This window comes from Panthera onca, chromosome A3 (assembly GCF_046562875.1).
Source record: "Panthera onca isolate mPanOnc1 chromosome A3, mPanOnc1 haplotype 2, whole genome shotgun sequence".
NCBI classification, from domain to species: domain Eukaryota; kingdom Metazoa; phylum Chordata; class Mammalia; order Carnivora; family Felidae; genus Panthera; species Panthera onca.
This window is the reverse complement of record NC_138341.1, coordinates 39,239,003-39,265,357: the sequence shown is the minus strand read 5'-3', so window position 1 is coordinate 39,265,357 and position 26,355 is coordinate 39,239,003. Positions and strand designations below refer to the sequence as shown.

Here is a 26,355-nt window from a genome sequence, read left to right as displayed (position 1 = left end):
CAGTAGCATAAGTAAAAGAATGGATAGAACTCTGAGTCCACTATGCTTGCAACTTTTGTGTAAGAAAGGAAACAAAGTACATATTATTTACTTGTACATATATTTAAGGTTTCTGCACCCTCACAAGAAACTAGTATCAGTGGTTGACCATTTGGAGTCGGGTATGGAATCTGAGTGGAGGGGGAACAGGAGAGGGGGGAAGACTTGGTACTGGTGACTGGAGAGAGAATTTGGTGGACAGCAGGACTAGGGTAATGTTAGATCACACAAAGCTTAAATTCTTTATGACAGGGTTTGTATTTGTATTTTAGCTTCCAGATAATGGAGAACCGCTACAGAATTTTAAACAGAAGACTGATAAGATAAAATCTTCACAAAAGGGGTAAGAATTTGCTCTGTAACACCTGAAAGGCAAGAAATGTTGTTGGGCTCCAAAATCAAATCAAAGTTGCTTCATCCCCTATTTGCCAGAATTGGCAAAAACCCAGTTTCATTGGAGATGGAGAGCTCTTCCCCACCAACTCTCATCATGTTAGTTCTGGGAGCTTGTGGATATCCTAAAGAGAAATCTGTCAGCCTGTACTTGAATTTTGCTGTTTCTTCCTTCCCTGGAACAGGATCAGTTACATAATTTGCAAGACCCAGTGCAAAATGAAAATGCAGAGCCCCTTGTTTTCACATATTAATTATTCTATCATTTTATGTTTTATTAGGGTTTGTGTTTTTAAACATATGTGTTTTGTCCAATATGGTGACTTTTTTTTAAAGACAAGAGATGAGATAGAAGAGAACAGTTCTGCACCTGGATCTGTGGACCCTTCTGATAAAGTTAATGATGAAGTGTTTCAATCTTTTGAGACACCTCATTGCACTCAGAGACAAGGGGGTCTGGTCTTCTAAGCTGCTCTATTCTTTTGTGCATTGTCTGTGCTAAACAACTTACACATTAAGCAATGTCTCCCCCCAAACTGCAAAGACACTTAACTCCAAATTACAGTCATCTGACAAGTGTTTTAAATGGTACTGAAATCTCAAAACAGAGTAAAGCTCTTGTTTAAAACAAACAAACAAACAAACAAACAATCATAATCAGTGAAAAGGTTCAGGAAGCAAATTATTTAGTAGCATTTATTTAGTGTCCAGAAAGGAAAAGGCACCCAGTTGGTGAGAACCTAGTAACATCAGTGTGTAAAAGTAGAGTGAGTAAAATATTAGGATAAGCTGCTGGTTCCTCTTCAGCAGCCCAGTGAGTCAACATACTGATTACATGACATGTAACATTATGTCATGTATATATACATGACATGTAACATTATGTCAAAGAAGTTTTGTGCAATAAGTTGAACAAATATTGCTTTTGTATGGAGGTTAATGAGTCAGCAGATTTTACCATTAGACGTCTTATCATAACATTTGTTAAGATTTGTAAAAATAGTGAATACTGACAACTTTTTTTTTTTCTTTTCTGCTGCAAAAAGAGCAGTCCAAACAAGTTAAGACCAAGATAACATTTAGTGCTTAGTCTTCATATTTGGAATCAAAAGATCTGGCCTGGAGGAGCTGTGTAGGCATCTGGACTGACAGGGCTCACCAGTGGTTGGTTCCAGGAGAGGCGAAAATCTGATTTTGATCACAACACACAGTTTTCTTCACGGAGAGGTGCTGGTATTGAAGCCTGCTAATGAAGAAATTTTGAAAGTCTGCATGATGTGACAAAAATGGTCAACTTTATTAAAGAAAGAACAATTCACCTGAGAAAAATTTTTTATACTGTGTGAACACCTAGATAAAGGGCACATAAATCTGCTACAGGCAGAAATCTGCTGGCTTAGTGGAGGAAGAATTCTCAACAGGAGTTTTGGGCGAAAAAAATGAATCACAAAGGCTCAGAAGAAATATTTTGACTACAACTGACCAGATTCTTGGATTTAAAAGAAATGGAATCTTTTGTCAAATTATGCTGCAAAAGGAAATCTTGACATGTTTCCCCTATTGATTGGATTTGGAAGTGAGAAGGGTCTCTGCATCTTTCACATCTTCTTGAACACCACCTGGGAGAACCACAGAACCACAGCCTTGGTATGTTCCCTCCCTTGTCAACACAAGGGAGTGACTTAAATTACACTCACCGAATCTTCTGCCTGAAAATGTGACTTTGAGAAAAGGACTTTGTGAGCTGCAGGCTGATAAGTATACTCAAGATGAGATTTACTGATCTACCTCTAGACAAGTTCTGGATTTCTGTGCAAAAGTGGGATCCTGTTATTCAGGGGGAAACAACGGGCATTTTGTTGAAGTATTAAACTTTTTGAAATATGTAAATAAGCTTTTTTCTTATTTAACTAGCATCAGAAATTGTCTATTTCAGTTAAAAATGAAATCTTTGTGTTGAACCAACGAAAGAACAAACACAGGTTTCAACAAAAAGGTAAATTTCATTCTTCAGTGTTAGTTTCAAAAAGAATACTTTCAATGCGTTTATGTAGTCTGATAAAAGAGATAAAGAAGTAATACATGTCTATAATTTTGCAATTTTGCAATGGGAGCCTGATCATATCAGTGAGTAAGGAAATGCTTTTTTATACTGTTTTGAATAAAACTGTCTTAGGCCATACTTTTATTCATATTGCTTGGTTTGTAGTTTTATCTATAACTTTTCTGTAGCGTTTCTTTTCAACATTGTCAGTAAATTTCACATTATAAATAACGTTAATTAAAATCAATTTACAGCCTTTGTGTAAATTAAATCTACTCCCCTTACCTTTAAAAAAATTAAATTTCATTTTGTCTTAAGCCAGTTATTTAACAAAAATGTATTATATTTGTTTTGTGAGTTTTAAATATTTATGACACAGCAATAAGATAAATGTCAAGAAAGATAAGCTAATCTTAACTATCTGATTCTTTTTCAAGAACAGATGATTAAAAAGATATGTTAATTTTAAATAAAGAAAATAACTACTCTTACATATATCATATACCACATTCCAACCTCATTAGAATCTCATTTAGTTAGAATTTGCGTTAAGAATTTCAGATCTACAAAGACAAGGTAAAAAAGAAATCAAGTAGGTATTATGAGTTAATACCTTTTATCAGGAGGAAGAGTCACACAAAAATGGAAGGCTAATTAGTTAGCCAAAATAAACAGATCCACAAAAATACATATATTTGCTCAGAACATTGGATATTATTATTGATTGTTATATCTATAATTTACTAGCCACGCTAATGTACTATGATCTGTAGGTAAAATAATTAACAAAATTTTTTTGAATGTTTATTTATTTTTGAGAGAGAGACAGAGCATGAGCAGGGGAGGGGCAGAGAGAGAGGGAGACACAGAATCCAAAGCAGGCTCCAGGCTCCGAGCTGTCAGCACAGAGCCCAACTCAGGACTATGAGATCTATGATCTATTTCAAATCCTCTATCTCCATCTCTCTGCGCACCTCCCCCCCCCCCACTTGCTCTCTCTGTCTCAAAAATAAATGATTAAAAATATATAAAAAAAAATAAAGAAGATGTGGTATACACACACACACAAACACACGTATACACACACACCACACACATACACACAATGGAGTACTACTTGGTGATCAAAAAGAATGAAATCTTGACATTTGCAACATGTATGGAACGAGAGGTATTCTGCTAAGTGAAATAAGTCAGTCAGAGAAAGACAAATATCGTATGATTTCACTCATATGTGGAATTTAAGAAACAAAACTGATGAACACAAGGGAAGGGAAGCAAAAATAAGATAAAAACAGAGAGGGAGGCAAACCATAAAAGATCCTTAAAGACAGAGAACAAACTGAGGGTTGTTCAAGGGGAGATGGGTAGGGGGATGGGCTACATGGATGATGAGCAATAAGGAGTGCACTGTATGTTAACTAACTTGAAACTAAATAAATGAATTTTAAAAATATATATTCCATGATCATTTCTGGACTTTCTCCTGAAGAGAATTCTTTTCAAGATAATTTTTACTATTTACTATTTCCTATTTTTACTGTTTCCTCACGTAAATTGGTACTCTAAAATAATGTAATTTCAAAATTACATAGAATTTTTGGTAAAATTTAGCTTCTTTAAGATAATTGGGTAGTTTTTATAAAAGATTAATGGACTTGAGTTTTTGGCCAACATGGAGCAATGCGAAGTGGATTTATCCTCCCACCTGAAACAACAACAGAATCAGACAAAATATTTGAAACAATAGTTTTCAACACTGCACCTAGGGCAGTGAAGGAAGGTGATCCCTGGGAGGTAAGAAACAAATGAGATAGGCACTATAATTGTTAGTGACTTGGATCTAGGATACATAAATATTCTCAAAACTATTAAAAATTTTAAAAATCTGACAATCTGTCATAGAAATGGGCAAAACAAGATGGTTCGTCACTAAAGATCCACAGATGGCAAATAAGCATATGAAGAGATGTTTAAAATCATTAGCTATTAGGGAAATGCAAATTAAAAACCAAAGTGAGACACTGCTATACCCCAATTAGAATGTCTTAAATTTAGAAGACTGTCCATATCAAGCATTGGCAAGGATATGAATAGAAGGATGTGGAGATAGGAATAAAAAGTGGTACAACCATTTTGAAAAACAGTTTGACACTTTCTTAAAATTTAAGCATAACCTTACCATATTCACCATAAACTTACCATCCGTTTTATTTCTAGATATTTACCTAAGAGAAATTAAAGTATATGTCCATACAGTAACTTGTGCACAAATATTCATATTGGCTTTATTCATAAAAGTGTCAAACTAGAAATGACCCAAATGTGCACCAGTGGGTGAGTGAATAAACAAATTGTGGTATATCCATGTAATGCAATACTACTGAGAAAAAAAAAAAAAGGATGACTATTCATATATGCTATAACATAGATGAACCTTAAAATAATTATGCTGAGTAAGAGGCCAGGCACAAAAGAGTACATACTATGTAATTTTATCTACATAAAACTCTAGAATATGCAAAGAAATTTAGAATTACAAAAAGTACATCATGTAGATGGGTAGAAGACAGGGCAGTACAGGAAAGAGATTATCAAGGGGCACAAGGAACCTGGGGGTGATGACTGTGCTCACTGCGGATTGTGGCAATGGTTTCATGGGTATATACCTATGTCAAAACTTATCAAGGTGTACACTTTACATATGTGTAGTTTATTATAACTATACGTCAAAGCTAATTAAAAATTTCATTTTTATATTCTGTATTTCCTCTCTGAAGAGAATCTTTTTAAAAATAATGTTTTACCAGTTTCTTTATGGTTGGGTACTTAAAAAAATTATTTGAAATTATATGAAGTCATTTATACATTGAGGCTCTTTATGCTTATGTGTAGTTTTTATAAAAGATTCATTTGCATCTTTTCATTTGAAAAAATTTACAGATTTTATATCAGTTACATGTTATTCATTATATTGTTCAAATCTACTCTATCTTTATTAACTTCATTATCATAATCTTTTGAAAATGCAGATTTCATATATTTAATTACAATTATGGTTGTGTTTATTGTCTCATTTATGTTGGATTATTCTCTCATATTTGCTTGACTAGTGATGGAGAGTGATGGGAATCTCTCTTTGAGGATTATTCTTGGAGACAACTTAAATTTTACCTCTAAATTTTGTTTTTGCTTCAGAAAATTTTCTTCAACTTCCTTAAATTGTGAATTTTGCTGACTTTCCATTACTTTATTGTATACCACTATGTCTTGCCAACTAGAGCTTAGATGCATAGAATCACATCATTAAATTTTTTTTTTTTAATTCAGAACCACATCATATCAGAAAGAGATCTCAGATACCATGATTTTCCAACCTCCTTAATTTATAGATGAGGGAACAAAGTCACAGAGAAGTAAATGTCTTACCTAAAGCCAAACAATTGAGAGAACTGGGCTGGAACCCCAAACTTTTGATTCCCTGTTCTTTGCCCTTTGAAATCATCATCTTCTTCATTTTTCTACAATGGATTGTCCATTTCTTTTTAATGGCTCTCTGCTTAATCTTTCCATGATTTGTGACTGATGTTTTAATTTTTTTCCCTTTATTATTTGCTATGTTGCTGCAGTATAAAATTAAGGAAACCGCATTTAGGTATACATGGGTGAAAGTTCCCCCTTCAGGGCTTCCTGACTCCATTATAAATGAAGTTTCCTTACACAAAACAAAAAGGCGATCTAGTTAATGGATTAACCTAGTTAAGATATTTGTAAATGATATATCCAACAAGGGGTTAATATCAAAAATATGTAAAGAAGTTATAGGGGCGCCTGGGTGGCTCAGTTGGTTAAGCGTCCAACTTCGGCTCAGGTCATGATCCTGTGGTTTGTGAGTTCAAGCCCCGCGTCGGGTTCTGTGCTGACAGCTCAGAGCCTGGAGCCTGTTTCAGATTGTGTCTCTCTCTCTCTCTGACCCTCCCCCATTCATGCTCTGTCTCTCTCTCTGCCTCAAAAATAAATAAACATTAAAGAAAAGGAAGTTATATAACTCAACACCAACACCAAAACCCCCCAAACAATCTGATTAAAAAATGGACAAAGGACCTGAATAGACATTACTTCAAAGAAGACATACAGATGATTATATACAAAACAACATACGCGTGACACAATAAAAGATGCTCAACATCACTAATCATTATGGAAATGCAAATCAAAACAACAATGAGATATCACTTCACATCTGTCAGAATGACTAGTATCAAAAAGACAAGAAATAACAAGTGTTGGTGAGGATGTGGAGAATAAGGAACTCTTGTGCACCATTTGTGGGAATGTAAATTGGTGTGACCATTGTGGAAAACAGTAGGAAGGATCCTCAAAAAATTAAAAATACAAATACTATATGATCCAGTAATTCTACCATTTGGGTATCTACCCCCTAAAATGAAAATACTAATTCAAGGGGTGCCCACTGGCTCAATTGGAAGAGCATACAACTCTTGATCTCAGGGTAATGAGTTCAAGCCCCACATTGGGTGTAGAGATTACTTAAATAAGTAAAACTTAAAAAAATTTTTTTAAACCTACTAATTCAAAAGAATGTATGCACCCATATGATTATTGCAGCATTATTGACAACAGCCAAGGTATGGAAGCAGCCCAAGTGTCCATTGAGAGATGAACAGATAAAGAAGATGTGGAATATATATACAATGGAATATTACTCAGCCATAAAAATTAATGAGATTTTGCCACTTGTGACAACATGGATAGATCTAGAGTGTATTATACTAAGCGAAATAAGTCAGAGAAAGTCAAATTCCATATGATTTCACTTATATGTGGATCTAAAAAACAAAACAAATGAACAAACAAACAGAAACACTCATTTAAAAATGCAGAGAACAAACTGATGGTTGCCAGAAGGAAAGTAGGCAGAGGGGTGGCTGAGATAGATAAAGGGGATTAAGAGGTACAATTTATAATTTATAAAATAAATAAGTCACAGAGATGAAAAGTACTGTATAGGGAGTATAGTTAATAATATTGTAATAATGTATAGTGACAGATGGTAACTACACTTGTCATGGTGAGCACTGAGTAATGTATAGAATTGGTGAATCAATGTTACATACCTGAAACTAATATAACATTGTATGCTAATTATACCTCAATTTAAAAAAAGATGAGAAATCAATTGACATGATAATGAAACACAGGATACATTCTGATTAAGTATAATTAACATTCATGTAAAATAAAATGTGCTCACTTGTTTGCACATTTGTATGTATATACTTAAAAGAATCCTCTGTTTTTCAGATGCTGAGCCAGAACCACCCAGGTAAGCCACTCTTGGATTTCTGAACCTCAGAAACTATGTGAGATAATTAATGTTTGCTGTTTTAAGCTGCTAAATTTTGGGATAATTTGCTATGTAGCGATAGAAAACTAATACAGCAACGCTATCATGACATTTCCTCTCAACTCATTCTGGGTCCAGAGAGCTGGATATTGAGACAGGAAGACCAGCCCAGGAAGAGTTTTCATTCTTGGGAGTTGTTGAATCAATGCTTTATCACTTCTCCTATAGTATGTTGAGTCATGGATTTTAGGCACTCCATTAATTCTTTATTTTTAATTTATTATTATGACTATTTTATTTTTAGGCACTTCATTAATTCTAAAGGGAAAACTAGGACTCAGATCACAGCAAGAACATGGGGTGTCTGAGAGAGAGCCCTTTTCTCTTGTGTAAGTAAAGGGCAATGTGTTAAGAAATTAAGCAGTTGCACTGTCTTAAACTCTCATCAGATATTTAAAATGTAATTTGTCAAATTGCTGATTATGCATTAGTCATAAAATTAAAAATTTCATTTCCAACAAATGAAATTTATAAGATTATGGTTAATATTAATGGTAATTAATATAAAAGGAAACACCTATAACTTTTTTGGGAAAGATTTTATTCTTTAAGTAATCTCTACACCCAATGTGGGGCTCGAACTTACAACCCTGAGATCGAGAGTCACATGCTCCACTGACTGAGGTAGTCAGGCACTCCTAGAACTTTTTGTAATAGTCAATACCTTAAATATTATAATTTTTGTATTATAAACAGAATTTTAATTCAGTAGTACTATACTATTTAAACACTTATGCTAAGTTGGGAGAGGTGCAGGAAAGAGAAAATTAAAGAGAAACCTACAATTTAGACATAGAGTATGATGAAACCAGCTATTTTTCTCCTCTCCCCCCTCCCCTCCCCCTGCCAACGAGTACTGTCACTTTAAATTTAATAAGAAGTGAAGTACTGAAACAAGACACACACACACACACACACACACACACACACACACACACACTGTAATTTGCCAGGGGAAACTGGTAAGAGTTGTTAAACTGGCAACTTAGGTCAGCAAATAAAAATTGCCAAACTGGCTCCCTCCCTGAGATGGTCATGAGAGTGGGTAAAATCAAGATAGATTTTCCTAAGTGGCTTAGTATTATCTTCTGTTTGGAGGAAAATATACAAGCAGTTTTGGCTGCTGACTATAAAATAGTGTTTCGTGTATTTTGTGTGGAGAAATGGCCAGAGAGCAAAGTAAGAGAGAGAATAGAAAATTATGTGAGTAGCTGCCCAGGGAGGGGTGAAAAAACCTGTGACTCTTAGTGCAATTTAGTTCAAAAGCACATAGATGTTTTACTTCTGAGCCTCAGGAGTAGCTGCACAAAACTCTTGCCAGAAGAAGTAGCAAACTTGACAAACTGCCTGCAAAATGACTTAGTTTAAGTAAATATTCAGGGAAATTTGAAAATTAAAGGGATTTAGAAATAATTAAGAAATCATGAGGGGGGAGCCTGGGTGACTCAGCTGGTTAAGTTTCTGACTTCAACTCAGGTCACGATCTTGCAGTTCATGAGTTTGAGCCCCACATTGGGCTCTGTGCTGACAGCTCAGAGCCTGGACCTGCTTCAGATTCTGTGTCTCTTCTCTCTCTGCCCCCTTCCCCGCTGGCACTCTGTCTTTCTGTCTCTCTCTCTCTCAAAGATGAATAAACGTTAAAAAGAAAACCATGAGGAAAGAAATCCACATATATCATAGAATACAAACATACAGGTGTACAGGCAAATGCACACACACATATTTTTTAGTAGGATGTGCTAAAGGTATATACACCTTTTACTGTAATTGCAAGTTGTTTTAGTTTGCTTAGGTACTATGATTTGAAATTCTAAGTTTAATATAAAGTCATGCAGAAACCCACCATTTAATTCATGAAAAACACATTCTTCTGCTCCTGTACCCTTCAATCTCAAGAATATGCAGCACTATTTACCACCACTTGGCAGCATTGTACAGCATCTGTAGGAATATCTGGACTTCATAATCCATTAATCTCTAAAATTGCAAAACAAATATCCTGAGGCTATAGCTTTATGATAGAACTCACTCATGAAAATGTTATGTGATAACTAAAAAGAGAGTATTAGGTTAGGAAAAAAAAATTAAGCACTGAAAATTCTATCTATAAGAGAAATCCACAGAGGGGAGATCCAGGACAGCTCTCGTGATGTAGGGAGGCTTTGAGGAAAAATCAGCTGGGGTCTGAAGCATAGGATCAGACTTCAGGGGATTGGGAGAATTGTATTAGATTGGCAGACGGGTGGGGACAAGAGCAAGAACAGTGTGAGAAGAGAAAATGAGACTGATTTAGACCAGAACTGAAAGTTCATGCTAGGAAGTAGTTTAAAAACATTTTTTTAATGTTTATTTATTTTTGAGAGGGAGAGAGACAGAGTGTGAGCAGGGGAGGGGCAGAGAGAGAGGGAGACACAGAATCTGAAGCAGGCTCTAGGCTCTGAGCTGTCAGCACAGAGCCCGAGGCATGGCTCGAACTCATGAACCATGAGATCATGACTTGAGCTGATGTTGGACACTTAACTGACTGAGCCAACCAGGCACCCTTAAAATCTCAGGGTTTTTAAAGAGAAAAATATGTTTTTTGGCCCACTGGACTGGTAAAATAAAAAAAAAAAAAACAAGAAAAATAGATTTTAATTATTTTGCCATTTAAATATACACCTTGTCCACCAGGTTCAATTCCTCTGGTTTTCCTCACGGGCATTGAACTCAGCTCTTTAAAAGGAAAAATACCCGGGGCGCCTGGGTGGCTCAGTCGGTTAAGCGTCCGACTTTGGCTCAGGTCACGATCTCACAGTCTGTGAGTTCGAGCCCCACGTCGGGCTCTGGGCTGATGGCTCAGAGCCTGGAGCCTGCTTCCGATTCTGTGTCTCCCTCTCTCTGCCCCTCCCCCATTCATGCTCTGTCTCTCTCTGTCTCAAAAATAAATAAAAACGTTTAAAAAATTTTTAATAAAAAAAAAAATAAAAGGAAAAATACCCTCCCCCTGTCCCTTCTCCAAATGTCCTGCTTCAACAGGCTGTTGAAGATCTAAGGAGAGGCTCCAGGGCAAAGCAGTTGGTTTTGTGGTTTTGCTTATGCCTCAGAAACATGTGCATGATGAGAAGAGAGATAGAGACAGAGTCACCTGGTATGGCATATACCTACTATGTTCCTTCCACTTCACAGATGAATGCACCTATAGTTAGAGATTGGAGGAATGCCCTAGATATGGCTGGATGAGAAAAGTTCTATCTCAATGCAATGATGCGTTTTAGTTAGTTGTACCTTATTGGACATCCATGATCAGGAGTTTATTCAGAAAAAAGAGTTTAAAATATCTACATCCCTTGCTATCATGAATCCAACTGTAAACAGAGAAGATAAGGAATATATGAATGAGCTTACAGAAATTTAAGATGCAAGATTAGGTTTTACCTTCTGATCTCTTGAAATATCTTCACATTCAAACCAAACATGGAAATGAAATAAAATGCTGAATCCTTAAAATTTCTGTAGTTATTAAATTCTCCAAAAATTTCAGGGCATTCAAAATATCAGCTAAGAAAAATCTTGTTCTTTATTACATTTTTAATAGAATTTTATTTATTATTTTAAAAAACGTTTGCTTATTTATTTATTTATTTTATTTTGGCAGAAAGAGGGAGAGACAATCCTAAGCAGTCTCTGTACTGTAAGCAAAGAGCCTGATGTGGGGCTCAGTCTCACAGTTCTTGAGATCCGTGACCTAAGCCAAAACCAAGAGTTGAACGCTACTGACTGAGCCACCCATGCACCCCTATTTATAGAATTTTATTCATATAGCTTAAGTTTTAGTGACATGAGGTTCTCCACTTTTCTTTCATTCCCCAAAAGAATACCCTTTTTCTTTTGCTCAAATCAGTAAAAAAAAAAAAAGGTGGCTGTAGTTACAAATATGAATAAAATATAGTCCCTGCCTATATTGGGATGAGACTTTTGGGAACATTGGGAGGCAATGAGTGCATTTTGCACGTGGGAGGAATGGGAATAATTGGGAGGCAGCCTCTAAGTTGGATCCTAATGATTCCTGCCTCCTCTTAGCCTTGCTCTTGTGTAATCCCCTCACCTTGAATGTGGGCTAGACCTAGTGACTCATTTCTAAAAACAATGCAGGAAAGGTGAGGGATGTCACTTCTGAGGTCAGGTTATAAAAATAGGGTGACTTCTGTCTTGCTCACCTTCTCCAACTTGTTCATTTGATGGAAGCCACTGCCATGTTGTGAGCAGCCCCTATGGAGAGGCCCAGTGGCAAGAAACCAAGGGTGGCCTCTGAGGAACTGAGGCCTCAGTCCATCTATGAGGAATTTAATCATGCTAGCAACCATGTGAGCCTTCCAATAACTACATCACCAGCATAGTTGAGCCTTCAGACAACTACACTACCAGCATAGCTAACATCTTGATTACAGCCTTATAAGAAACCTTGAACCAGAGGACTCAACTAGCTGCTCCTGAATTCCTGACCCACAAAAACCATGAGATCATGTTTGTTGTTTTAGCCATTAAGTTTTGGAATAATTTGAATATAGCAATAGATAACTTACACTGCCCTCAAGTAGATTATGATCTAATTAAGTAAAATAAACATGAAAATGAAGATAACAGTTAACAATTTTGTAGTGCTTATTATATGCCAGGTACTTTAGTAAGCATTTTACATACATTAATTTAATCCTTACAATAACTCTATGAGGTAAACTCCCATGCCGCTTTATAGATGAGGAAATTAAAGCAACAAGCGGTTAAATACCTTGCTCACTGTCACACAGCTAGTGGAGCTGGGATTCAAACCTGGTTTGGTTTGAGTGTTTTGTTTTTGCTTCAGAGTTCAAGTTCTTAATCACTGTACTGTACCTCTTTCTATCTTATATACATACTTATATAGAAGTAGGTACTCTTTATAGAAGAAGTACAGCATAAGGAATGATTGTATCTATAGGATAAAGGGGTCAGAAGGATTCACAGACACTTAAGCAAAATGCCTTCTGGAAAGAAGGCATTCCAGACAGATTGGAATGGCATAGGCTAGGGTAGGGGGGCAAAAACAACACTGTACTTGCCAAGGATATATGTTACTACTCCTTTCAAATGTTTGTAATCAATTATGTGGTCTTCTTCATATTCTGACCTTTATTTCTATTGGTAAACACTACACTCTCTGAATTCTAGTAAGCCTTTACTCTTTTTAGAAAGAATAATGCCTGATTCTCAACCAAGGGCAAAGGCAGGAGCTCAGAATGAGTTGAGCAGAAAAATATCCCCATTGGTTTCAACACTCAAAGTGATTTAGAGAATTAGTAATGGAGGCATTTGTCTTTTGTAGCAACAAAAGCATACTCTTTACACACCTCCCATGTGCTATTGAAGAGTACCCAAAAACCATAATGCTCTCCCAGCCTTTGGGATGATGAGGAATATCAGTCATAGGTTTGAGAACCACAAGTCTTTATACTGAAATGTAACTCTAAATAATCTTGCATCAGATCCAAATGATGTATTAATTATTTGACAGGAAAATGGACAGGAGAGAAAAAGGGGGATTAAACATAACTCATTAAAAAAAATAAAAAATAATAAAAAATTAAAAAAATTTAAAAAACATAACTCAGAATTAATCATTGGAAAAAGTAAACCAGGTAACCCTAAAAACAAAGAGAAGTGGCTGTAGATATAATAATTACAGACATAGGGGATGTATGGGTGGCTCAGTCGGTTGAGCGTCTGACTTCGGCTCAGGTCATGATCTTGTGGTTCTTGGGTTTGGGCCCTGACTCGGGCTCTGTGATGACAGCTCAGAGCCTGGAGCCTACTTCAGAATCTGTGTCTTCCTCTCTCTCTCTAACCCTCCCTTGTCCTCTCTGTCTCTCTCTGTCTCAAAAATAAATAATAAACATAAAAAAATTATGGACATAAAAGGAGTGGTGCCTTTCCCCCTTCATCATCATAATTACCTCAAAAAGCCAATTAAAAAATTTTTTGAGATACTGTAGATTCACATGCAGTTATAAGAAATAATGCAGAAAGATACTGCATAGTGCAATATCGCAACCAAAAATTAACACTGGTACAATCCATAGAATTATTCAGTTTTCACCAGTTTTTTTTTAATATGAAATTTATTGTCAAATTGGTTTCCATACAACACCCAGTGCTCATCCCAACAGGTGCCCTCCTCAAGGCCCATCACCCACTTTCCCCTCCCCACCGCCCCCCATCAACCCTCAGTTTATTCTCAGTATTTAAGAGTCTCTTATGGTTTGCCTCCTTCCCTCTCTGTAACTTTTTTTCCCCCTTCCCCTCCCCCATGGTCTTCTGTCAAGTTTCTCAGGATCCACATAAGAGTGAAAACATATGGCATCTGTCTTTCTCTGCCTGACTTATTTCACTTAGCATAACACTCTTTAGTTCCATCCACGTTGCTACAAAAGGCCATATTTCATTCTTTCTCATTGCTAAGTAGCGTTCCACTGTATATATAAACCACAACTTCTTTGTCCATTTGTCAGTTGATGGACATTTAGGCTCTTTCCATAATTTAGCTATTGTTGAAAGTGCTGCTATAAATATTGGGGTACAAGTGCCCCTATGCATCAGCACTCCTGTATCCCTTGGGTAAATTCCTAGCAGTGCTATTGCTGGGTCATAGGGTAGATCTATTTTTAATTTTTTGAGGAACCTCCACACTGTTTTCCAGAGTGGCCACACCAGTTTGCATTCCCACCAACAGAGCAAGAGGGTTCCTGTTTTTCTACATCCTCACCAGCATCTATAGTCTCCTGATTTGTTCATTTTAGCTACTCTGACCGGGGTAAGGTGATATCTCAGTGTGGTCTTGATTTGTATTTCCCTGATGGGGAGTGATGTTGAGCATCTTTTCATGTGCCTATTGGCCATCTGGATGTCTTCTTTAGAAAAGTGTCTATTCATGTCTCCTGCCCATTTCTTCACTGGATTATTTGTTTTTCGAGTGTGGAGTTTGGTGAGTTCTTTATAGATTTTGATACTAGCCCTTTGTCCGCTATGTCATTTGCAAATATCTTTTCCCATTCCGTTGGTTGCCTTTTAGTTTTGTTGATTGTTTCCTTTGCAGTGCAGAAGCTTTTTATCTTGATGAGGTCCCAATAGCTCATTTTTGCTTTTAATTCCCTTGCCTTTGGAGATGTGTCAGGTAAGAAATTGCTGTGGCTAAGGCCAGAGAGGTTTTTTCCTGCTTTCTCCTCTAGCTTTCACCAGTTTTATATGCACTTGTGTGTGTGCACAGGCAAGCTTCTATGCAATTTTATTACATATGTAGAATTGTGTGGCTACCACAATCAAGAGACAGAAGAGTTCCATCACAAAGATCCCTCATATTACTCTTTTGTAGCCACAGCCAGCCTATCCCTTCTACTATCCCTAATCCCTGGCAACATTCAAAATCTGTTCTCCATCTCTAGAATTTCATTATTCAAGAATGTGATATAAAAGGAAACTATGAGACTGGCTTCCCCACACTCCAGCATAATTCCCTTGAGATTCATTCAGGATGTTGCATGTATAATAGTTCATTCCTTTTTATTGCTGAGTAGTATGCTATGGTATGACTGTACGACATTTTTTGTTTTTGTTTTTGTTTTTTAACCAGCCACCTGTTGAAGGACATTGGTGTTGTTTCCTGTTTGGGGCTAACACAAATAAAACTTCTGTGAGCATTTGTGTACAGGTTTTTGTGTGAACATAAGTTCTCATTTCTCTGGGATAAATGCCCCAAAAGTGCAATTTCTGGGTTACATGGCAAGTGCAGGTTTAGTTTTGTATGAAACTGCCAAACTCTGCTTCAGAAGAATGGCTGTATCTTTTTACATTCCCACCAGCAATGTATGAGTGATCCAGTTTCTCTGCATCCCTACTTGCATTTGGTATATCACTATATTTTATTTTAGCCATCCTAACAGGTGTGTAGTGATATTATTGTTTAAATTCTTATTTTGCTAATTGTTAATGATTGTTGGACAGCTTTTTATGTGCTTATTTGTTGTCTGTATACCCTCTTCAGTGATAATTATGTTCATGTCCTTTGCTTTTTTCTGATTAGATTGTTTGGTTTTTTACTGTTGAGTTTTGAGAGTTCTTTATATACTCTAGATACAAGTTCTTTGGCAGATAAGTGGTCTGCAAATATATTCTCTCAGTCTATAGTTGTCTTTTTCATTCTCTTTACAGGACGTTTCACAGAGCAAAAGTTCTTAATTTTGATGAGATTCAACTTAATCAATTTTTCATTTTATGTATTGTGCTTTTGGTGTCAAATCTAAAAATTCTTTGCTTAGCCCTAAGTCCCGATGATTTTTGCCTATTTTTTTTAAGTTTTAAATTTTGTATTACTTGTCTGACATTTAAGTCAGTGATCTGTTTTGGGATTTTTTTTTAATGTTTATTTATTTTGAGAGAGAGAGAGAGAGAGAGAGAGAGAGAGAGAGAGAGAGAAGAGGGGCAAAGAGAAAGGGAGAGAGAATCCCAAGTAGGGTCTACACTGTCAGCGCAGAACCCAACACAGGGTTGGATCATAAGATCATGACCTGAGCCAAAACCATGAGTCAGATGCTCAACTGACTGAACCACCCAGGTGCCCTGATAACATTTTTGTAAAAACTGTGAGACTTATATCAAGGTTATTGGGGGGGGGGGGGGGGGGAGGGGCAGCTATGAATGCTCAAAATACTTTATGACTCTATTTGCTGAAAGGCTATTCTTCCTCTATTGATTTCTTTTGCACCTTTGTTAAAAATCACTTGGGCATATTCGTGTCAGCCTATTTCTGGGTTCTTTATTCTATTCCATTGATCTTTGTGTCTATCCCTGTGCCAATACCATACAGTCTTGATTGCTGTCACTGTACACTGAGATTTAACATTGCATAGAGTGATTCCTCCCATTTTATTCTTCTTTTTCAAAGTTGTTTTAGCTATTACAGTTCCTACACCTTTACATATAAATTTTACAGCAAAATTGCCTATGTTACAAAATACCTTGCTGAGATTTTAATCAGAATTGCATTAAATCTATAGTAATCAATTTGGGAGTTGACATCTTTACTCTTTCAATTTATGAATACAGTGTATTTATCCATTTATTTAGGTATTTTTCTTTCATCAGTATTTTATAATTTTCAGAATATAGACCCTGTATACGTTTCATAAGATTTACACCTAAGCATTTTTCTTTGGAAGCAATTATAAATGTCATTGTTTTTAATTTGTTTCCTCAACTAATGTTGTTAGTATATTGAAATATAATTGGGTTTTGTGTGTTAATCTTGCATCTTGTGACCTTGCTGAACTTAGTTATTAAGTTTTGGGACTGTGTATGTATGTGTGTAGATTCCTTGGAATTTTCTACATAGACACTAATGTTATTGGCAAATAGGGACAGTATTATTTCCTCCTTTCCAATTTCTCTTTCTTGCTTTACTGAACTGGCTAGCACTTCCTGTTGCTTCACTAGGTGGTGAGAGTGGACATTCTAGGACATCTTAGGGAGAAGTATTCAGTCTTTTTAACCTTTCACCAGTAGTTATGACATTAGCTGTAGGTTTTTATAGTCTTTCTTTAACAAGATGAGGAATTCCCCCCTTATGCTTAGCTTACTAAGGCTTTTAATCATGAATGGATGTTGGATGTTACCAAATGCCTTTTCTGCATCAATTGATATGATCATATGATTTTTCTTCTTTAATAAATTTTTTTTTTCCAACGTTTTTTATTTATTTTTGGGACAGAGAGAGACAGAGCATGAACGGGGGAGGGGCAGAGAGAGAGGGAGACACAGAATCGGAAACAGGCTCCAGGCTCCGAGCCATCAGCCCAGAGCCTGACGCGGGGCTCGAACTCACAGACCGCGAGATCGTGACCTGGCTGAAGTCGGACGCTTAACCGACTGAGCCACCCAGGCGCCCCTGATTTTTCTTCTTTAACCTGTTGATATGGTTGATTACATTTGTTGATTTTTGAACATTCAACCCACCTTGTATTCCTAAAATAAACCCCTCTACATTATGATATATAAATCTTTTATGTATTGCAGGAATCAATTTACTATTCTGTGAGCATTTTTGCAACTAAGCTCATGAAATATTGGTCTATAGTTTTGTTTTGGCTTACTATCTTTATCTGGTTTTGGTGTCAGGGTAATACTAGCTTCACAGAATGAATTGTGAAGTATTCATCATTTCATATTTTAAACTGGAAGGGATTGTATAGAATTGGCATTAATTACTCTTTAAAGATTTGGCAGAATTCTCCAGTGAAACCATCTGAGTCTAGAGATTTCTTTTTTGAGAGTTTCAAAATTATGAATTCAATTTCCTTAATAGCCTTAGGACTACTCAAATAATATATTTCATATAGAGTGAGTTGCAGTAGTTGAGTGTTTTTTTGAGGAACTATTTATATGTATACAGTTGTAGTAGTATTTCCTTGTTATCTTTTTAATGTCTACAGGGTCTGTAGTGATATTCCCTGTTTCATTCCTGGTATTTATAATTAGCGTCATGCCTCTTTTATTCTTTGTCAATCTTGCTAGAGGTTTTCTTTTATAGATTTTCTCTATTCCTATTTTCGCTTTTATTGCTGCCGGCTTTTATATCTATTATTTCCTTCCTCTGCTTGCTTTGAGTTTGTTTTGCACTTCTTTTCCTAGTTCTTTGAGGTGAGACTTTTTCTTTGACCCATGCATTATTTAGAAGTGTGCTTAGTTCCAAGTGTTTGGAAATTTTCCTGTTATCTTTCTGTTACTTATTTCTAGTTTGATTCCATTGTGGTTGGACAACATAGTCGGTAGGATTTCATCTTTTTGTTTTTAATTTCATTTCTTTTGAGTGAGAATTGTTTCATGGCCCAGGAAATGATCTATTATGGTATGTGTTCCATGAGCACTTGATAAGAATATGTATGTAGCTATTATCGGGTGAAGTATTCTATAAATGTTGACCAGATCCTACTGGTTGTTGGTGTTGAGTTCTGTTATATCCCTGCTGATTTTGTCTAGTTGTTCTACCAGCTGTTGAGAGAAGGGTGTTGAAGTCTCCAACTATTATTGTGAATTTACCTATTTTAGTTCTATCAGTTTTTGTTTCACATTTTATTTGCGGCTCTGTTGTCTGGTGCATGCATATTTTGAATTGCCATGTCTTCTTGGTGAACTGACCCTTTTATCACAATATGGCCATTTCTATCTCTGATAATTTTCTTTGTTCTTGAGTCTTCTATATGTGATATTAATATAGTCACTCATGTTTTCCTTTAACATTTGTATGATGTATCTTTTTAAATCCTTTTCATTTAACTTGCCTCTATCATTGTACTTGAAATGACCTTATTGTAGACATCATATAGTTAGGCCATGTTCTTAAATCATTCTTCCAATTTTATCCTTTAATTGGTATACTAGACTATTAATATTTAATGTAATTATTGATATGATACAACTTAATTGTGCCATTTTATTTGTTTTCTGTGTGTACTGTTTTCCATTTCTGTAGTTTCTTTTTTCCTGCCATCATGTTAGTTACTTGAACATTTTTGAAAATTCTAATTTATCTATAGTGTTTTTCCCCAATTTTATTGAGATATAATTGACATGTAACATTGTGTAAGTTTAAGGTGTACAATGTGTTGATTTGATACACTGATATATTGCAAAATTGATTGCCACTTCTATAGTGTTTTTTAAATTTACCTATTTTTTTCCTTGTTGGTAAAATATGCATAACATAAAAATTACCATTTTTAAACATTTCTAAGTGTGTAATTCAGGAGCATTAAGTACATTCACAATGTTGTGCAACGATCACCACTACCCATTTATAGAATCTTTCATCTCATACAGAAACTCTGTACCACTTAAACAGTAATTCCCCACTTCCCCTTTGTCTATAGTATTTTTTATTTTATTTTTTTTAGTATTTAAAAAAATATTTATTTATTTATTTATTTATTTATTTATTTATTTATTTAGAGAGACAGAGATACAGAGAGAGCAGGGGAGGGCCAGAGAGAGAGGGAGACAGAGAATTCCAACCAGGCTCCATGCTGTCAGTGCAGATCTTGATGCAGGGCTCTAAATCACAAACTGTGAGATCATGACCTGAGCTGAAACCAAGAACCAAATGTTTAATCAACCGGGCCACCCAAGTGCCCCTAAATGTATGTAGAGTAAATACTTAAGACAATTATAAACAGGGAGGGCAGAGACATAAAGGGAGTTAAGGCTTCTATACTTAAGCTGGTAAAATGATGACACCAGTAGACTGTGATATGTATATATACTGTAATACCTAGAGCAATCACTAAAAAAACTATACAACAGGTAAAAAATACCCTCCCTGCTTAAAATTGTGTTAAACATTTACTTTACATACATTTAAATATATATAGTTTGCTGTTTACTCATTTTTTGATAGAGACAGAGAGTGAGTGGGGGAGGGACAGAGAGAGAGGGAGACAGAATCTGAAGCAAGCTCCAGGCTCTGAACTAACAGCACAGAGCCTGACGCGGGGCTTGAAGCCACCAACCATGAGATCATGACCTGAGGTGAAGTCGGACGCTTAACTGACTGAGCCACCCAAGCGCCCCTACTTTACATACATTTAGAACCACATAAAATAGTGTTATAATTTTTGCAACTGTCAACTTAGAAATTTATAAAACTCAAGCAGAGTCTATTGTATACAGCAATATTTTTGCTTATTGTGTTCTTTCTTCCTGATGTTCTAAGTTTCCTTCTTTTACCATTGTCTTTCTGTTTAGAAAATATTCTTTTTGGGGTGCCTGGGTGGCTCAGTTGGTTAAGCCTCTGACTTCTGCTCAGGTCATGATTTCATGGTTATTGGGCTCACTGCTGTCAGTGCAGAGCGTGCTTGGGATCCTCTGTCCCTCTCTGTCTCTGCCCCTCCCCAGCTTGTGCTCTGTCTCTCAAAATAAATAAACTTTAAAAATAAAAATAAACTAAAAATTAATAAAACTGATTTCCCTTTCATTATTGAAGAATATTTCACTGGGTATAGGATTCTGGGTTGACAGTCCTTTTAATATTTGAAAAATATTGTGCCACTTCCTTCTGGTCTCCACAGAACCTCAGGTAAGAAATCTGCTGTGTTTCATATTGGTGTTCCTCTATAAGTAAAGTTATTTCTCGCTGGCTGCTTTCAAAATATTTTGTCTGTGTTTAGTTTTCAGAAGTTTAATTGTATGTTTTGGAGTGGATTTCTTTGGGTTTGTCTTTTTTTGTGAAATAACTTCTTAAATTTGTAGGTTTATGTATTTTGCCAAGTTAGGAAAGTTTTCAACTATTATTTCTTTGAATATTTTTTTAGTTCTTCTCTTTCTCCTCTGGTGATAATGATATGATTGCTACTTTTTTTTTTTAATTATATGTCTCAAAGTCCCTAAGATTCCATTAATTTTATTCCAGACTATTTTCTCCAATAGTTAAGCTTGAGTAAGTTCCATTGGTCTGTTCCTCAAGTTCACTGATTCTAAACTCTGTTATCCTCACTTTATTATTGAGCTCTTATGGTTTTGGTTTGTTTTAATTTTACTCATGTATCTTTCAGTTCTATAATTTCGAATTAGTTGTTGCTGGTTTGTTTTGTTTTGTTTTTTGTTTTTAAGTAGGCTTCATGCCATGTAGCCCAACGTAGGCCTTGAATTCACAACCCTGAGATCAAGACCTGAGCTGAGATCAAGAGTCAAGGGATGCCTGGGTGACTCAGTCAGTTAAGTGCCCAACTCCAGCTCAGGTCATGATCTCACAGTTTGTGAGTTTGAAACTGGGTCTGGCTCAGTGCTGACAGCTCAGCGCCTGGAGCCTGCTTTGGATTCTGTGTCTCCCCCTCTCTCTACCCCTCCCCCATTTGTGCTCTATTTCTCTCAAAAATAAATAAACAAAAGAATCAGATACTCAACTGACTGAGCCACCCAGGCGTCCCTCATTTAGTTTTTTTTATACTTTCTATTTCTTTGCTGTAATATTTATTTTCAATTTGTTTCAAGAGTATTTGTAAATGATTGATGAAGCATTTTTATGATAGCTGCTTTAACATAATTATCAGACAATTCCAACATTTGATTTATCTCATTATTAGCATCTATTGATTGTCTTTTCTCATTCATTCACGTTGTGATTTTCTTCATTCTTGGATGAGTGATTTTTTTTCTTTTTTTTTAATCTTGGACATTTTGGATACAGTAAAACCTTGGTTTGCAAGCATAATTCGTTCTAGAAACATGCTTGTAATCCAAAGCACTTGTAGATCAAAGATTAATTTCCCCATAAGAAATGGAAACTCAGATGATTCATTCTACAACCCAAAAATATTCATATAAAAATTATATGATTTAATATAATATAAAATAATAGCAAAAATATAAAATATAAAGAAAAATAAACAAATTAATCTGCACTTACCTTTGAAAACCTTTGTGGCTGGTATGAGGGAGACAAGAGAGAGGAGGGTTATTGTGTAGAACAACTTTCACTATCACTAAAGGAATTACTGCTATCTATTGGCTGAATAGAATTTTTTCTTTTTGTGTAAATTTAACAACGAATGTATCCAATGAGGATTTTTGCCTCCTCTTGAGGATTTCGCAGAAATGTGACATTTCATTAGCAATCACCCACAATCCCGCAGTGAGAGAGAGAGAGAGAGAGAGAGGAAACCTGCTCAGTTGTGATCATGTGATGTTTGGCATCACGTACTACTCGTATTGCAAGACATTGCTCGTTTATCAAGTTAAAATTTATTAGAAATATTTGTTTGTCTTGCGGAACACTTGCAGAACATGTTACTTTCAATCCAAGGTTTTACTGTATTACATTATAAAGCTCTAGATCCTTTTTAATCAATTATTTATGAATTTATTTTTAAAGCAGGAAGTCCCCTGTTGAGATTTAGCACATGGGCTGCTGGGTGTGTATGTTTAGCTTCTCTCTGAGCCCTGCCAACACCACTTTGGCAAAAGTGGAGCACTGACTCACACTGCCTTGTTGCAAATGGGTGGGGTAGGAGTTCAGCTCTCCCCTTACTCCATTGACAACTTCCCAGTGAAAGTGGGGCACCAACCCCCACTGTCTCGTTGCATCTGAGTGGGGGCATAAACTCAGCTCCCCTATCAATCTGCTGATACCACCTGCTGGGGAAAATGGAGCACCACCTGCATTTGCCAGGCAGGAGGTGGAAGGTCAGCTCCCCACTCCAGCTATGCCAAAACCATCCTGCAGGGGAACTGGAATGTTGCCTCTCATGTCCATGTATTATGAAAGGTCGAATGGAAAATTAACTCCTTGTTTGCTCAGCTCTGCTGAAAACCATGTAGCTTTTCTGTCTTTGGCTTAAGTAGGACAAAATTGCCAATAAGGCTTTCCTTTGTTAAGCCACTCTTTTTTCCATCCTTTGGCTAGGGAGAACAGGCTGAGCTTTTATTGCCTGTGCTCATTCGTAGTGTTGGGTTGGAGGATGTTATAGTGCTCTGAGATATGAGAGGAAATAAGGAAACTGGGAAACTTACCATTGTGTCATTCCTCAAGTCTCCAGATTCCTATGCAGCCCAACTTCTCCTTACCTTCTTACCTTCCTAAATATTACTGTGCTTAGTTTTTGTGCCATGTCTAGGGCTTTTTAGGGAAACCCAGAGGAATGGGATTACTTCATGTCAGTTGAATTGGAAGTCTCCTTAAAAGGACATTTTTATTTTTATTTAATATTTCTTTATTTCTGAGAGAGAGAGAGAGAGAGAGAGAGAGAGAGACAGAGCATGAGTCGGGGAGGGGGAGAGAGAGAGAGAGAGAGAGACAGAATCCGAAGCAGGCTCCGAGCTGTCAGCACAGAGCCCGACGTGGGGCTTGAACTTGTGAACTGCAAGATCATGACCTGAGCTGAAGTTGGACGCTTAACCAACTGAGCCACCCAGGTGCCCCAAAGGCCATTTTTAAATATTTGCTTAGTTTACTACCTAGAATCTCCCCAGGTTGTCAAAAGTCATGAATCTTGTATTGTAGCAATTTACAGCCTAGACTCTGCACTGAACAGATGCACAGGAAGATACCTAAATAGATGAATCAAATGCATACATAAAACGAAGAAATAACAATACCTTAAGTTTTTATGGGGCTTAATAGTTTACAGAATGCTTTGTATACATATATATGTATATACATGTATACAAATGTATATACATATACATGTATACACACACTCATATATTTACTGGTTAAGTGTATATTTACTATATATTCATATCACTTCATAAGTATAAATATTACTCTCAACAATATTACAAGGTAGGTAGAGCAGATATTGGTATCAAAAAAAATAAAGGCTGTTTGGTTAAGGTTCTTGCCTAAGGTTGGTAAGTAGAAGTGTTACAATCTTTGTGACTCTTAGTCCTGAGCTCCTGATACCAAACCACACTACCTAGGGTAAATGACCCTTTGTTGTAGTAGAAATCCTGTGCTTAACAAATAATCACAAAGCATAACTTTGCTTTTTGGGGGCATAGTGGCTTGTGGGCTATGGAGTCAGATTCGAATTCAAATTCCAGTTCCACCATGTCTTATTTGTGTAATCTTGGAGAAATTACTTAACCCCTCTATACCTCAATTTCTTCATCTGTAAAATGGGGATAACTGTAATAATATTTACTTCAAAAGGTTGCTTTGGATAATCACATATTTAAAGCAAAGTGCCTGGCATATGGTAAGCACTCAATAAATGGTAGCTATTATTATAATTAGGGCTAAATAAAGCAAAAAATAAAAAACCCCACTGCATTTCCATAATGAGGAAATAATGATTCAGACTCAAAGCTTTCAAAAGCAGAGAGGGTGCATCTGTTCATTCCTGTTTGGTTGTGTCACACACCTCACATGTTGCTTAATAAACATCGGCATCTCTGTAATTTTAAAACTGGAAGGACCTAAAAGGTCATCTATTTCAAGCTTCTCATTTTATAGATAAGGAAACTTAGGTTGGGAGGGGTTGAATGAATTACTTCAGAGTTACAGTGTTAGCACCCTTCCTGCTACACCTGGTAAAGCACACAAAAGAGCGAGCCGGAAATAAAGTACAGAAAGACACCCCAGATTCCAGAAAGAAAAATATTTGGGCCAATAACATCTGGGGAGGTGGGGACAGGTACAAAAGGTATAAATACCTCCCTAAAGGTTGGTCCCCATGAATGAGGGCAATGCCTGCACACCATCCTCACAGAGATCTATAAGGGGGGTAGCTTAATTGGTGGACAACAAATTACAAGTGTCCTGGCTCCCGGAAGCAATGAAGGCTACACTGGAGAAGTTTTGCTGGTGAGAGAGGCAGTCTGTTACAAACATTAGTGGGGTTGAAAGAAGGGGGTGGTGGATACACAAGACAAGTCATTGTCAACACTGCCCATCCAATTCCTAACAGTAGGTCATAATGGCAGGCGAGTATCATCTAACCAGCCAGCAGACAGGCATTTAAGTGGCAATGTGCCCCAAACCACACAGGAGACGTAAAAGAAGTGGAAAACATTCACAAGGATATTTTTTGCTTGTCGTGGTACTTTTACCTACTTATTAAAGTGGTCTTAGTAACAATTTCCAGCAATGTGTGGAAATTTTTTTTAGCTTGAAAATGATGAACATTGACTTTTTTTAAGTGATGAGAAGGAATATTTTTTGTAATTCAGTATTTCATTATCCATTTTGTCAGTTTACTCTTACTTTTATATTAACCATGAGCTACAACAGTCAGTAAATTAGCAAGATCTTTTCTACAAGGTCTTTTTTTATGATTATGATTAGAAACAATCTTTCTTAAGTGTATTTTTCATGAAAGTACATTTTTAAAGCAGTTTTTAAAAATAGTCTCAAATCTGAAAGATGAAATTTTGATTTTTTCTCATATTAAGTTTATTTATTTATTTTGAGAGACAGAGCCTGAGCAGGGGAGGGGCAGAGAGAGGAGAGAGAGAATCCCTAGCAGGTTCCGCGCTGTCAGTGCAGAGCCCAATGTGTGGCTTGATCCCATGACTGTGAGATCATGCCTTGAGCCAAAATCAAGAGTCAGATGCTTAACTAACTGAGCCACCCATGTGCCCCTTGACTTTCTCTATCTTGCCTTTGTGTAATTTCAGGTTTGTAAGTATAAATGAGAATGAAAAAAATATATATGAGATATGTTGAATAAGGGTGAGTGCTAAGCTCTAGTTATGTACAACAGCTATTAAACATTTCAAAGGATGTCAAAAGCAGTTCTGGGGCACCTGGCTGGGTCAGTCAGAAGAGTGTATGACTCTTGATCTTGGGGTCATGAGTTCAAGCCCTATGTTGGGTGTAGAGATTACTCAAAAAAACAAAAGCAGTTCTAAGAACTTTTTTTTTCTTAGAGAAATGTTAAGTGTACAACAA

The 26,355-nt window shown here is 36.3% G+C and overlaps 1 long non-coding RNA gene across 4 annotated transcripts in view; it reads right to left on the bottom strand.

Annotated features, from left to right (window-relative positions):
• Positions 1-1,103: 1,103 nt before the first annotated feature.
• The window catches only part of LOC132693038 (uncharacterized), a 29,482-nt gene continuing 4,230 nt past the window's right edge, over positions 1,104-26,355 (bottom strand). For 2 of the 4 annotated variants that reach the window (XR_009616622.3, XR_009616625.3), the window contains one exon: positions 1,105-1,678. This is a non-coding gene — a long non-coding RNA (uncharacterized LOC132693038). Of the gene's footprint in view, positions 1,679-19,923; positions 20,054-22,371; positions 22,390-26,355 lie in introns of those variants that run through there. The other 2 variants (XR_009616626.3, XR_013554713.2) reach the window with 2 other exon arrangements.